The sequence below is a fragment of the Excalfactoria chinensis genome, chromosome 3, assembly GCF_039878825.1.
Source record: "Excalfactoria chinensis isolate bCotChi1 chromosome 3, bCotChi1.hap2, whole genome shotgun sequence".
Lineage (NCBI taxonomy): Eukaryota > Metazoa > Chordata > Aves > Galliformes > Phasianidae > Excalfactoria > Excalfactoria chinensis.
Genome location: NC_092827.1, coordinates 96,243,146 through 96,258,639, shown reverse-complemented (window position 1 = coordinate 96,258,639; position 15,494 = coordinate 96,243,146). Strand labels below are relative to the sequence as shown.

The window sequence follows — 15,494 nt, the reverse complement described above, 5'->3', positions numbered from 1 at the left end:
TGAAGGATCAGTCTCTTGATAAAAAAGACAAAACGCTGAATTTCAATAGGGCTGCATTACCTTAAGATGGTTTAGGAAGCTACCCAGAAGCTAATTTATCTTTGTACATAGGACAGCCCAATCTTGTCCAAATATCTGGATGTAAACAACCAAGCTTTCAGAAAAGTTAACTGTGCACATCCCATCTTGAATACGAATAGGACTCGCAGGACCTCAGATTCTTTAAATCAGCTGCTTTTTCCACATTCAGGCAAAAATGGGCTCCAGGGTTTTGGGTAGAGGACATCACCATAAAAGGGACCGATATCTTTTAAACCGTATTCATTTAACACGAGCATTTTCTTGATAAAAATCCAGAAACTGCTTGCCATCTGAGTTAGTCTAACAACATTAGTTTAGAAAATGTGCTTTGTAATAACAGCACTTAGTTAACTCAGCACAGCTCAAGAGCATTCCCATTAGAATCACAGAATGGCTTGGATTCAAGGGACCTCAAAGATCATCCCTCCCACCAGCCAACAGGAGGTATGAAAATATACAAACACATTATAGGATTCTTAAGACTCGTTGCTACAATCTTCGTTCTTAGCAGAAAGAACTCAAGACTTTCAATTAAAAAAATCTGTTCTCACTGAAATCTAACAGACTGGAAAGCCTTGATAACAACCCCAGCTTCACAAAGCTTTCAATACTACTTCTATTTCTTTCTCTAATTCTGGAAGGAAAACATCCACTACTCGCAGCACAAATACTTGACAGCTCTTCCCTTAGGGACAAGCCATACATAAAATGCTATTCATATATTTGAAGTACTTGGTCTGTGTAAAGAACCACTTGATGTGAGAAGTCATACCTATCTCACCAGATCCTTTGTACTTTATGAAGTTCCTGTGAGTTGTCTTTTGCAAGCTGTAGCTATGCACTAGTAACAGCAGTAAAATCTGAAGTCACTTATTGTTAAATTGGGGGGTGATGTGTAGTGACAGAACATAGGGGGCAACAGTTTTAAACTTAAAAAAAAAAAATAAGAAAGGGGGAAGGGGGGAGAGCAGATTTAAATTAGATATTTGTAAGAAATTCTTTACCCAGAGGTGAGAAGCCACTCAAACAAGGTCCCTAGAGAGGCTGTGGATGCCCCATCCCTGGAGATCTATGATCTCATAGAATCATAGAATTACCCAGGTTGGAAAAGACCTTGAAGATCATCAAGTCCAACTGCAGCCTAACCAGTACCCCATCTCTAAAAAACCTCTGCTAAATCAGATCCCTGAGTACCACATCCAAACGGCTCTTAAACACATCCAGGGATGGCGATTCAACCACCTCCCTGGGGAGCCCATTCCAGTACCTAACTACCCTTTCTTCCTAATATCCAACTGTTAAAGGCCAGGTTGGATGGGGCACTGGACAGCCTGATTTACTGGGAGATGTCCTTGCCCATGGAAGGGGAGTTGGAACCAGATGGTCTTTAATGGTCCCTTCCAATACAAGCCATCGTATGATTCATCTACGTTACTGACTGGTGTGACTCTATTTCAATTTGTATTTCACGATAATGTGGTTTCAATTCAGTAATTTACTTTAAGATTCACAACTATTCAAGACAAATCCCACTAAAACTATGGTCTGTATCATGATGTGAGCCAAGAGAATAGGAAGTAAGAAACAAACATTTCATCCAGGAGCGAGCTGGGATTTAACTCTTTTCTGAAATCATTGCAGCAAGGCCACACTTAATGCAGTTAGCAGCAATTAATTTTCAAAGCCAAAACAGCTGCACATTGGTGATGCTCTCCAGATGCAAGCTAAGGAATTAAATCATGGGATAATTCAATTGGAAAATTGCTAGTAATTATGTAAAATGTAGCGTCTGCTTGACTCCTCGTGGTGATTGGTAGTTGCTTTAAGAATAGCGAGGTAGTCTGTGCAATGCAGAGTGAATACAGATAAGTAGCTGTGTTGGGAGAAATCTCATTTAGTTTCACAAAGACACGGGGGTTTAACATCGTTACAACTGTATTTGCTGGCATTAATGATAATCCATTTTCACTGCACCATTACTGCCAAGGAACAGAATGACCCGCTATCACTTACACACAGACCAGCAATATTAACTTATAGCACCTTCCTCTGAAGGAACTCAGAGTACTTTGCAAACATACAAGACACGATCCAAATCTTAACAACTGTGATCTAAAAAGAGTTTGTTCTTTCTCATCTTATTTAATACACTTGCAAGTGAATAGGCCTGCACTAACTTAATTTAAGTCCTTGGTGCCGTGAGCCTGACAACTTCTGGGAATACAGGAGGGTGCTCCTCTACAGCAAGTACTAGAAGCAGAATTCTCAGAATCAAGAAGAGAAGAAAAGGCTGCATGAAGGGCAGCCAGGGAGCTCACAGTAGTGTTGACAACCAGAAAAAATCCCTAAGAAATTGGTTTGACTTTTGAGTTTACAGTCAAGAGTGAAGGAAAGAAAAAGCCATCTTGTCATCTGTAAACTGAGCAAATTTATTCTTAAAGTAACAGCCTGATGCAGGTTTCTACATTTCCTTCATAAAATAGCCTGATCAGAACTGAACTTTATTACCATCACAGCCTTTGAAAGAGACTGCAGATTATTTTAAGTCTCACTTGCTGGCAAACTGAGGGACACAATGGCTGCTATATGTGTCTGTACTCATACTGAGACAGTCATGGAATGGGAAAGACACCTAGAAATACTGACTTCATTTTATGGCTTAATAATTAAAATATACAGCCTCTTAACAACCAGTGCTGCCTTTGCTGGGTTTCTGAATAGTATAACAGACTGTTTTACCTGTTCTTTGGCTATTGAAAAGCTGGCCTGGTTATATTTTTGTTTTGTTTTAAATAAATTTAAGAAGTGTGTTAACATGAAAACTTTTATGGGGCTAAAGATCAATTGTTTACAAGCAGCTTCACAAATCAATCACCCAATATCAAAGTTAAAATTGTTATTTTTAGTACTGCTAGTGACACAATAATTAACACTGATTATAAAGTCACAATCCATCATTAACATCCTGTCAATTGGGGAAAAAAACACAGCACCCTCAAAAGCAATTATTTTAAGTGACTGTAAAAAGATTCCCTTCATTTGAAGAAACATCTGGTAATATGGAAAAGCTGATAATTTCCCTCCTGTTCTCCAGCGCTAGCAGTAGAGAACAGTTCTGCTAGTACTTTTTGGACCAGAGGTGATGCAGAGGAGAAATTCTCTGCCTGAAAAGGAGTAAAGACTGCATTATGCTGGGACGAATGACAAGTCAGTCTCCTTTAAATACATTTGATAGCGATGACAGCATGGGTCTCAGTAGGAGAGATGACAAGCTATCAAACAGAGAACACATTCTGTGAACCCAATCCTGCAAAATGTGCTTTAAATGTTCGAGTAGTCATATAAGAGATGGAGACTTCTGAGGGTTTTCTTTTTGTTTGGTAATACAAATAACTGTCATACAGTAGATAGTGATTCTTGGTAGGACTGAGTTTTTCCAGTAACTGGATGTGTTACTGTTTCTACATGATGCATGCCCTATGCTGCTCCCTTAGAGTTTTTCTCTTCTTCCCTCTCTTGAGCTATGTGGCATTATCATAGGATTTCATTCTGAAGATTAATAGAGGTTAACCCCACTGACACCTTTCCAAAAGTAGTCACAGAATGCAATGTCTTTTCCCTCTTGGACTTGTCTTACAAGCCTGCCATACTTGTTATCAACCTGTTGCTGGTTTCAGTTTCTGGTTTCATACTGAGTCTGTAGTGAACTAAATGATTAAATGAGCCATAGCAAGAATGGGAAATAAACCTCACTCCATCCTATTCCCCCACCCCACGCAGAAAAAGCCTAACATCAATGTACATAACGAGCACAGATTTCCCAGAAGTACAGAACACTACCAAACAAACTCAAAGGTAAGAAAGGTACTGTGCCCATATTAAAGAAATAAGAGTGATTTGTAGTCCTCTAAAGTTTGGGCAGCTTATTTTATGAATAGTGCTCTTAGCTACAAAGAACTCAGCAACTCAGCTCTACCAAAAAAGAAGCTTGGTGCATGTAAAAGCAGCACAATAGGTAAACAACCAAGCAGCTGGTAAGTCAGTTCATTTTCACAAGTCATTCGGGTCATTCTTGCTGCATTGGGCATATTTCATACACGGTCAGTCCTTGGTGCCCCATACTCTGATGGTTAATGGATGTAACATTAAGAACTGCACACAGCAATCGATCTGTAGCTCTGATACATCTCAGCTAAACACAAGCGAGCACACAATACCCACGCTATGGAAGTGTATTAGCTCTAGTTTGATTTCATAATGCAATTTCTCACTTGGACAAGGAGAACACAAATGTTGTTCCCAGATGTTTCACCTGCATTCAAATACCCCTTAATCCCAGCCAAGCAAATTTCCACTGTACAACAGAGAGGTAGGTAGGGGTTAGGGTTACTGGAAGCACAAATGCCATTTTTAAATAATAAACACGTGAACTTCCATTTCTGGAGTTTTTCTTGACTTTAAGGTCACCAAGAACTCTCATGCTTGCAGAATCCGAGCATCTCAAGTTTTACACAAGTCCACATCCTGTCCAGCTTTACTCAAGCCTGGAATCACACGAGCCCCTTGGACAGCAAACATGGCCATTACCCATCTGTTCCACACGCTGCTCACGCAGGCAGAACGCCTGCAGCAGGACACACACCAGCCTTGGGCAAGCCTGGACTACACTGCAGACATTCTGAAGCCATGACAACAGTCACTCCTTTCTTCAGGAGGTTCACAGGTAACAGAAGCAGATTTTCTCTATGTGGGTAATCAATTCCTTCAGAAAAAAACTGAGCCTCCTTCTATGCCTCCGAGTATTTTTCTCCATAGATGGCTAAAGTCAACAAGATATCTATCTTACCCTCGCATTCATACTGAAATAAATACTAATTTAATATTAAGCTTTTTAAAAGGCAGCTGTTGCTGTTCATCCAGATGTTGCAGCTCATCTGCAGATTCGCTTGGCATCTTTATTACTGTTCAGAATCTGCTCTGGCACAACAGACACTGCGCTGACTTGATCAGTAATTGGAAAGTTAATCTTAAGTTCACTATGGAAAATTTCATGTTCTGTACAACTTTCAGTTGTAATAACGTAACCCTTTTGCTGCAAAGCCTGCCCTGTGCACAGTCAGCAGCCTGAAAAGCTGTAATTTGTTATGATGGTTGAACATAAATCATTCTCTGCTTCCTCTCCGCGTAGTTCCACACCTTTCAAAACAACACAGAGTAGAATTCAACCTGCATCACACGGTTGTTTTAGCACAGTCCTGTATTTCTGCAGTGCTCTTATTCAACACATTGAAACCTGAACATCTTTGAATGTTCATCTGTTCAAAAATCAATATGAGAGGTTTGCAGCTCGGGCTTGTCTCTGATAAACAAAATTACTGTGACAGGTGAAGAGGAGTTCTGATCTAACCTTTGTGATGCTATTTAGTGCCTTGCAAGGCTCCAGATGACTGTCAGTGATGACTATCTGTGGTACTCAGCCAATTGCTTCCCTTCAATGCATGACCTTTCCACTCCCCCACTGGAAATGCACAAAAGCAATAAGATGACCCAGTCTAAAAAGCAGCGCGCAAATTACTGTAGGTCTGGTCTAAATCAGATTTATTCTTCTGGCATAGGCAACCGCTTGGCTGTTTGAATGCCTCTTCAAATCTGGAGCAGTCTACTCGTCATCTTATTTATTCATGTTTACACCAGGTAATTTAGAAGGACAGTCTCTCAGAGTGGGAAGATCTGCTCAGAGCCACAGAACAGAATGGAGAAATACAAAACAGTGGCTAAAAGCCCACTATTACATTTCTTGAATTCTTAGGGAAATGCAATTTAGAATTAAGTGGTGCTTGCTTCTCTCATCCCTGTTGCGATACCTGAGTATTCAACTAACAAAAACCACTTTTATCTGGTATAGAAGTAATACGAACCCATTATTATCAAGTCAACTGATTCTTAAAGTACCCTTTCCTCACTGTAACAAAAGACCGTCACTTGTATTTATCTTCTTTTAAATTCTGTTTACATGTGGAAGACAAAAGACAAACGTCAAGCATTTCTAGATTGGTGACTTATAGACTAGACAGACCGTGCCATTGAGTCTAAAGGTGCTTAGAGAAGTGATTTCTTTACCAAAAGAGGCACTCAAAATACAATTGGCTACACAGAAAGGCAAGGATGCTCAGCATACAGGACCAGCCTCTAGGACTGCAGATCCCAAATCAACAACAACACACCATTGCATGTATCCCAGCAGATTTGCTATACAGTGTGGTAGTGCTATATGGTACAGCTTCCCTAAGCCTCCAAGGCAAGCATGTCTGAAACTGGGAGAATACTGGGGGAAATTTGGGCTGTAGGTTTGCTTCCCCCTCCTGCGCTCCCACTATGGCCATTCTTGTGTTCTAACGTTATAGAATCTGTTTAATTATTGTGCTCTCAAGACAAGCAAACAAAGAAAACAGATGAAACTTCAGGGATAGCTTCTAACTCATAACTGAAGAGATGATTATTCATTAGGATCTACGCAAGTCTCTAAGGACCACATAAATGGCCACTGCGTGGTATTAAGAAAAAAACAAATCTTAAAAGATGTAAAACAGAACTGCTCGGTATCCTAACTTCAACACAGCAACCTTTCCTGATTACTTGGAGAAGAATAAAATCAACATCCTCTGTTTAAGCTGCTACAAGAGAACACTCTAAATTTACACAGTTAAGCTAACAGATTCCTCTTCCCCTTGAGGTAACTCAAGGTAAAGATAAATGAAGCCACTTTGGCCAGCACAAACACTAAACTTCTGTAAGATTTAACAGCTGAAGGCACGTCTGAGGGAATACTCCTTGCAGCATCTCTGAAGCAGTACATTAAATTATGCCTTTACAAAAATGAAATACTATGCAAGCATTATTAGGAACAAAAAATCCCTTGCAGATCTGCACCAAAACAAGTTTCATCAGAAAACCAAGGACTGATATCAAAATCGGAAACACTGGAGAAATGCATCATTCTTTACCACATTTACACGCAATATTAGGCAAAATAATCAAATCATACTTGGATTTAGCTTAGCTTTCCCTAAGATCCTGATTGAATCACAGTCTTTTCTCTATAACACTTTCTAATGAATCCTTTTTCATTTGTTTCATTCGCTATGTTTTGTCCTTGGCAAGAGATGCAACAGTAAAACATCCCAGCTTTCAAGAGTTCTTTGACTCTCTTTTGATGTCTTCACTCAAGCATAGACGCATGATACCTACTGCAAAACAACTGCAGAAATGTTATCACCGATGTCAAGAACAGCAGCAAAAACTTGTAATTCTTGTCAGTTTCAGTGCTTATAACATCATCTCACTGGAAATCTGTGTCTGCAGAAAATCCCACATGATGAAATCTATTTATTAAAAGCGGATTGTGCCAACTTTACACCAAAAATAATGCAGAGCAATGGGCATCTACCTGTTATTGCTATCAAGATGTAAGAGATACAGGAGGTCTGGAGGAGTCAGGAACACAACTCACCTTGGCCTACCCATTTAGTTAACACTGTGCTTTAGATTTGCTTTGATGACATGGAGACTTCTCCAGGTCTCTTTAAAACTGTATGAAGTGGCTAATGTCAAAAAGCATTCTTAGAGATTCAGGTGCAGTGCTAGAAAAGCGCAGCTTACTGGACTAACTGGTAATGCAGTTACAGCCATGTTTGGTAAGCAGTGGAAACACCCAGCCTGCAGAGCTTACAGCATCTTGCTGATACCCCAGCATACATTACACGTTTATACGCATGCCAAGTATCATCATTAGCATGGCAAGAAAATTAAGTACAGAGAAAAGTAAGGCAGGGGGCAGGCTAGAAATAAATTAAAACTGTCATATAATGTGTTAATTCAACTTTGCAAAAATATGTGTTTTCTACAGTTGAAACATACCATAAAAACAAACAACCTGCACATGTATGTCCATGTAAACAAGAGCTCAGGAACAGACAATACTGCTCCGGCTACGCTGGAAAAACAACACCAACGTGTGTTACAGCCAAGGAGAAAGAGCAAGAAAGACCATTTTACCAGCCATATAATATTCATTGTTTATATCTTTTCTGCATACAGTTGTTAAAGTGCATTAGTCACAGGTACACAGGTAGTCTTCAGAGCATACTAACATCTGAAGCACTCTGAAATAAGTTTTTCTTTCTTAGTTTTGGGGAAGAAAATGTTTCACAGTGAGTTACAGGCAAGTCTTCACTAAGTCAAGGAATAAGCAAACAAGATTTTCAAAATCAACAAGCCTACGCATTTATCCATGGCCTGTATAAATACACACCTACTGTATAAACAAACACACTGTCCTGCAGCGAGATGATAATTTGCCTCTTTAGAGCAGGCTCATTAAAGAGAAATAACACTGCAATAACAAAGCACAAGTGTAGTACTAATGAGAAGAACAAGCTGCAAAATGCTAAGAACATCTGGTCTGTTTCTTGTTCTGACAGAGCATGAGTTGGAAACTGACCATCATAAAAAAAACCCTGTTTTTCTCTTCACAGCTCAATGGACTCTGAAGCAAGTTTGCCTCGTGTATTGAAGTCACAAATTCCTGTGGGGCTGTGTTGTAACACTTCTAATGTGTATGTGGCCAAGTATCAAAATCTAAATATCAAGTAGAGCAGCTAGAATTATTCACTATAAATGATGATTTGAAAACCCTCTCTGTTGACAATGAGCTTGACGGTGACCTCTATAAACCCAAATATCTCTCATCTGCAATATGGTCTATGCACAATTTTGAGCCTATGCGTTATTTCCAGATCTCACTTCATTCTCCCAGTATTTCACTTGTGTGCAAGGTAAAAGATCGGCTATGTATCACAACAGCTATTTCCACTGATTCAACAGCTAAACCTTAAAGAGGGAAATAATAGAAAACTGGATTCCTCTCTGATCATACAAAAGTACAGAATTTTAACAATCTTCATAGGATATCTGTAGTTTATTTGAATGCGCATAAACAATAGGATGGCTTCATTCTACAGCATCTTCTTTCTAAGGACTATCTGAACATCTGGATTGAATCTTTATTGACTAGAATGAGCTTCATTCTCATCCAACAATAAAAAGCAATATGCAGTAAACATACACATCCTCAAGGTTTTTTTCCCAAAATTTGCAATATATATATATATTTTTTTTTCTTCCAATAAAATTGAAGTTATTCTGAGAACAAAATTCTGTTTTAAGAAATAAAGAAGTGTAAAAAATGCTCTGAAATCCTGCTTAGAAGACACGTAAGATAGATCAGTTCTAGGAGATCAAGGCATATCCTGAAACCAGTCTCAGAATTGATGCAAAGGGAAGCATTCTGTCTGATATGAGCCCAGCTACTCTGCTCAGCTGTTCACCAGGGGAAAACACACACAATACCTTCTTCAAATATATAGGGTTTTTTTCAGTTTTTGGTGGAATTGTGTTAGGAAATTGGTTTTTTTCTCTACTAAAGAGCCCCACACAATAAATAAGTTCAACTAATTGCTTCTTGCAAGCCCACATTGATTTATACTCTTTTGTAAATAAAGTGATATTCTGAAAGAAAATATTATTCATTATGTTATCTTCCTCATTTTTCTTTGTCTGAGTAATCATAAATTAAGTCAACAGCCATCTTATAATCCCGCAGTTCATTATCTCCCTTTGAGTAACATGCTCAGAGCCTCAGCCTTGCTCCACTTTAGTAATAATTACAAAAATCAAAACCAAATTAACATAATGCGTATATACACGTTTTAGAACTTACATAAGAGCTTTGCAGTGAATCGGGGGCTGACTGGGACACTGTCATCATCACCACCACTTCCCCTGTCCTCCTTCATGAAACTTTAACATGCATTTTCCATTAAAAAGTTGCATCAGCTCATGTTCACATTCTCAGGCTGCCTTATTTCTTTCTTTATTCTTATTTGAGACTGTAATCATACCTCCCCAGCTAATTTTTACCTGAAATTTTTATCAAGTAACCGCATATTTAAATGGGCATTAAGGGGGCCTACAGGAAAGATGGGGAGGGGCTTTTTATAAGGGCAGGTAGTGACAAGATGAGGGGAAATGGTTTCAAACTGGAAGAGGGTAGATCTAAACTAGATAGCAGGAAGAAATTCTTTAGAGTGAGGGTGGTGAGACACTGGAACAGGTTGCCCAGTGAGGCTGTGAATGCCCCCTCCCTGGAGGGCAGGCTGGATGGGGCTGTGAGTGACCTGATCTAGAGCGAGGTGTGCCTGCCTATAGCAGGGGTTGGAAATACATCATCTGAAAGGTCCCTTCCAACCAAAACCATTCAATGAAGCAACAAATATTCAGATAATAGAATCTGCATTTCACTTAAGTTATCTAGTACCGCAAGACTTAAATGAGGAGCAGGCAGCCCTCTCACAGAAGCAGACAAGTTTCCAATCCTTTGGGTCTAAAACTGCATTTAGATTTAGAAACATGCTGACACCTGGTGACATTCAGTTGAGCACAGATCAGCATCCAGTTTGTGCATACTTGTTTTGGGTCTCGTAGCTGGTCCTTCTTCCTTAAATACACAAGGTGACCTTTGCACTGTGGTTTCTCTCCCTCTTCCTTGTAAGTTCTGACTCAGAAGCAAGCCACCACTGCACTCCTAAATCAGGGACAACAGTTAATGAGCTCTAGGAGTCCATGGGCAACACAGCAACCTGATGGTGCTTCTCTGCACAGCAAGAGGGTTGCAGGAGGAATGAATTCTCAAGAGGCAGGCTTTCTGATACACATTAAGCCACCAGCCACTCAGAGCTGTCTCCTAGTGGCCTTATCGTACAGAAGACTCTGGTTCAGTATCAGGGGTTCAGAGCTACAGAATGTATGGCTGGTTTGACCCATTATGGTTTTCCATAGAGGGACAAGCACCTACAACCATACTGCTATGAAGTGCAGCTTCTCCAGTCCACTGCCTCTGTCACTCTTACCACAAACAGCACAGCCTAACTTGCCTCCCTAGGAAATATTGCCACAGTTGCAAGATCTGCAGTTCCCCACACTTCATTACAATAGACCGCAGTATGTTTGCTGGTATAATATACTATGAGGGACCATAAATAATTAAGAATTAATCACACTTGTCAAAGTAAATAAATGCATTCAGTGATACAGAATGCATGAATTTTTTATAGCATCTTTCTGCTTATTCATGAATAAAAAGTTTGAAAGCCTAGCAATGGACTGCTCATTACAATACATACAGACTTGATTCAGATACTAACAGTGGAGGTTTTCTTGTCAGTCTTTAGCATATCAGTTGCATTTCAACTTTAAGACTAAAGCTGCTGGGGAAGGAAAATGCTGAGGCCAGTGGGAGAGCACCTGAAGAACAGCACAAAGAAATGCCAGCCAGTAAGCCAGTTTCCAGATGAGCTCAAACTCAGCACATTGACACACATGCACAGAGCATGAGAAATAAACAAGGGAAACTGGAATTTTTAGCCTAGTATCAGGGCTGGGATATCCCGGACCTCAGTGAGATGTGGTGAGATGGCTCATAAGCCCAGAGTGTTGAGATGGATGGCTGCAGGCTTTTCAGGTGAGAAGGTCAGGGAGGGAGAGGAAGAGGGGTAGCCCTCTACGTTAGGGAAGGTCTGGACTGCATGGAGCTGAGCAATAGCAATGAATGGATCAGGTATCTCTGAGTAAGAGCCAGGGGAAAGGCTCAGAAGGGAGATATTATTAGGAGTACTGTGTTCAGTTCTGGGCTCCTTGGTTCAGAAAGACAATGAACTACTGTAGGAAGCCCATCAGAGGACTGCAAAGGTGAGGGGCCTGGTGCAGCTCCCTTATGAGGAAAGGCTAAGGGACCTGGGGCCGTTTGTCCTGGAGAAAGAAAGACTGAGAGGAGACTTTGCCAACACTTACAAACATCTGAAGGCCAGTTGTGAAGAGGATAGAACAAGGCTCTTTTTTGTGGTGCTCGGCAACAGGATAAGGGACAACAGGCACAAACTGGAACACGGTAATTTCCATTTCTTTACTATGAGAGTGATGGAGCACTGGAACAGGCTGCCCAGAGAGGCCGTATAATCTCTCTTTCTGGAGATATTCAAAACCCACCTCTGCAACCTACTGAGGACACCTGCTTTAACTGGGGAGGCTGGACAAGATGATCTCCAGAGGCTCCTCTCAATCCCTAAGACTAAGCATACAAAAAAGCTCAAAGTTAATAGTAGCTCCAACACATCCTCACTTATTGTCTGCCAGCCAGGCCCTTCACACCAGTCATTCTGTCACTCACTGGTCCATTTAACAGGATAAGAGGGAATGGAGAGGAATTTTTGCACAGAATTTCCTCAAAAATCCTATAAAGTATCTTGACAGACACACTTCTACCCATTACTACAGACAGTCCTACAATTCTTCCACCCAAACAGTCGATATTTTGCATAACAAACGTTTAGCACCATTTGCAAGGCTCTAACAAAATAGCAAGTAATATTATTAAGCGCTTAAATAACGTTTTCTCTCCAACTCTACAGATTTCTGACACGGTGCATCTCTCTCCTGTTTCACACAGGAACAAGGATCTGGGCAGAGGATCGGGGAGGAACACAACACCACTCCAACCCTGCCAGCACAGACTCAAGATCCATCAACTTCAGATGTTTGGCTCTGAAAACAGGCAGGTGTAGCTACATAGGAAAGAACAAATGGGCAAGGAGAACAAACAAGAACAAACAGTTTTACTTCTCCAGGCTAATCTCCTGGCCTTTGGGGATATAGTGCACGAAGACTACAAGCCAGAAAAGGAATTTCATATCCATTAACTCTTTTTCCTCCCTGCACATATCCTGTCCATTTGTGTACACACTGAAGGCTTTTAGCACCAACCTCTGGGAAACAGTTCCACGACTCTACTCTGCGTTACATACTGAAGGATCTTGTTTGGTTTTGTTTTGAACCTGACATCTACTAATTTTACCTGACGCTGTTCAATTCTGTTTTCAAATAGAAATAAGGGCTATTCCTTCTGCACTCATCCTTCCTGTGTTTTATAAAATTTCGGGAGATTTTAAACTTCTCCAAATCTTTCATAAAGATTTTATGGCAAAATCCATGTAGTCCTTTCAGCATCTCTTCCAGGCTGAGCAGCACTTGTCAGTTCAAGCTCTCCTAAAGAGAGCCATTACATACTTCAGATCATCCTTGTTTTCATTCCTTTAACAACTTTTCCAGATGTGATAAATTACATTTTGACATATGGGATCCAGAAAGAATGATTTATTCTAGATATAAGTGACCCACGCATTTATACAAGAGTATCATTTTCTACTATCCACTCCCTTCCCAGTAAGTTCCAACATGACATTTACTTCATGAGAACCAACTCATCAGCAGTCACAGGTTTATTCTTACACCATAATAAGCTTGAACGATGGCAACCACATCAGAATATACTCCTCTATATACCAAAATCAGACTGTTTTTAGCAGTCTTCAAACTTCAATTTGAAGTTCAACCACTTCAATTCATATATGGCCGTAACCAAATGCTGAGACATTTAAAACTTGTTCTTCCCTGCTCAATTCATGATGATGTGTTGTGATTGAGCTGTACCATGTTGCAGAGGGCAAAACAAACAAAACAACCCCACAAAACCAAACAAAACTAAAGGTAATACAAAACTCCTTCCAGTGTCTCTCTTCAGGAGATCCATCAATGGTTTTCTGCCAAACCTTTTGCATAAAAGGTAGATGAAGCACGACGAATCATACTGAAGACATTTGTCTTATCAGTGTCTTAACGTGGCTTGATAGCCAGGTGATGAGGATAACCTAAAGCCATCTCAAAAGCTAGTTAGCTTATCTGTTTATCACTGTGCGTTACTGTCTGCGAGGGAGATGAAATGAGATTGAGATAATTGGAAGTGCAATTTGCAGGAACCAGTAGGGGTTGGAATTACTTGTGCTTAATTATTTCAGAATGAAACAGACCACACAACTATCTGTGCCAAGCAGCTGTAATTAAAGTGATTTAAAATAGAGAGATGCTAGCTCCAAGTGTTGATTTTTCAAACAAGGTTTATATGCAAAGACTTCAGTCATCTATGAGTTGCAGGCCTACTGTTCTATAGAGAGGCTCAAGAGAAAATTACCAATGCTCAACATGCTTGACAATTATTAAAAGAAAAACCACAACAACACATACAAAAAACCCCACCATCCATCCCAAAGACTCCATCCCAGCATCTCATAAACCTAAATCCGCCAGACTGTTGTGCCATTGGGTATGTGGAATGAGGGCAAAGAGCAGAATACAAACTTCTGCCTATATTCCAGATTGAGAAAGGAAGGGGATAAGAAAGCTCCAACAACAAAAAAAAGCCAAGAGGCTAAATACAAAGGTATAACACTGCTGAAGCATACATCATCAACGTGCAGCACAACAATGACCTGGTCAGGCCCTTCACCAGGGATGATAGCATTATCATTTACCATTTGTCCCATTATTTCCCATTCCAGGAAAGCAACAATGGCTATTTTCAATCCAAAACAAACCTGTTTTAATTTCTAAATTTCATTTGCAGACAGCTTTGCATAAGAATTAAAAAAAAAAAAAAACTTTCTCAGCAGCAGACATTGATTTACCTCAAACAACTTTTACTTAACTGTATCTTTGTATTATGTATTTATTATGTGTATGTCTGTTCTGTGATGTGAAGAGTGGAATATATTTGCATGTGGCACAAATATGGTCCATCCACAGAACCCACCAAAATGACTCAGTTTGCTGTTGAATCGGCATCCAAACAATTGACTGTGACACCTTGGAAATTAAGTTGTAACAGCTTTTTGGGAGAAATACTGTCCTCTTGATACAGTTGAGAAAACAGAATCCAAGAACAGGAACAAAGGCTGCACTGGAACTTCTCCTTAGTATTTGCCTGAATGTAAAACCTGTTATAAGCTGTCAGACTAAGAGTCTGCAAAGGCAAATGACATCCTGGCGCTGGCCAGTAACGAAAGGATCTGTCACTTGCAGATCACTGGGAGATAAGCTTCTTGAGTCCGAAGACGTAAACAAACACTAATGAATGTATTCTGCAAGAACTCATCCAACCCTTCTTCAACCTTCTGCATATTTTTGGCCTCTATTATATTAATTTAAGCATCTTATTATCACAATTTATTCAGATATAACATTAAAAACTATCTCCTCTGGCTTGTTCTATATCTAGCACTTTTAACTTCATGGCTTCTTCCTAACTGCTCTTCGGTGCAAGAGCTCAAAGTTCTACCACTGCAGACATAATAAAGTTTTTCTTAATACGGAATCTGTTCCATACCTCTGATAATCTTTGTTATCTTTCCCCATACCTCTCTGTTCCATGTCCCTGGATAAAGCTTGTAGCCCTAACTCTCCCTCCT

General features: G+C 40.0%; 1 protein-coding gene across 3 annotated transcripts in view; it reads right to left on the bottom strand.

The window, feature by feature from the left end:
* The window catches only part of ALK (ALK receptor tyrosine kinase), a 306,001-nt gene that overhangs the window by 183,767 nt on the left and 106,740 nt on the right, over positions 1 to 15,494 (bottom strand). The window lies entirely within an intron of this gene.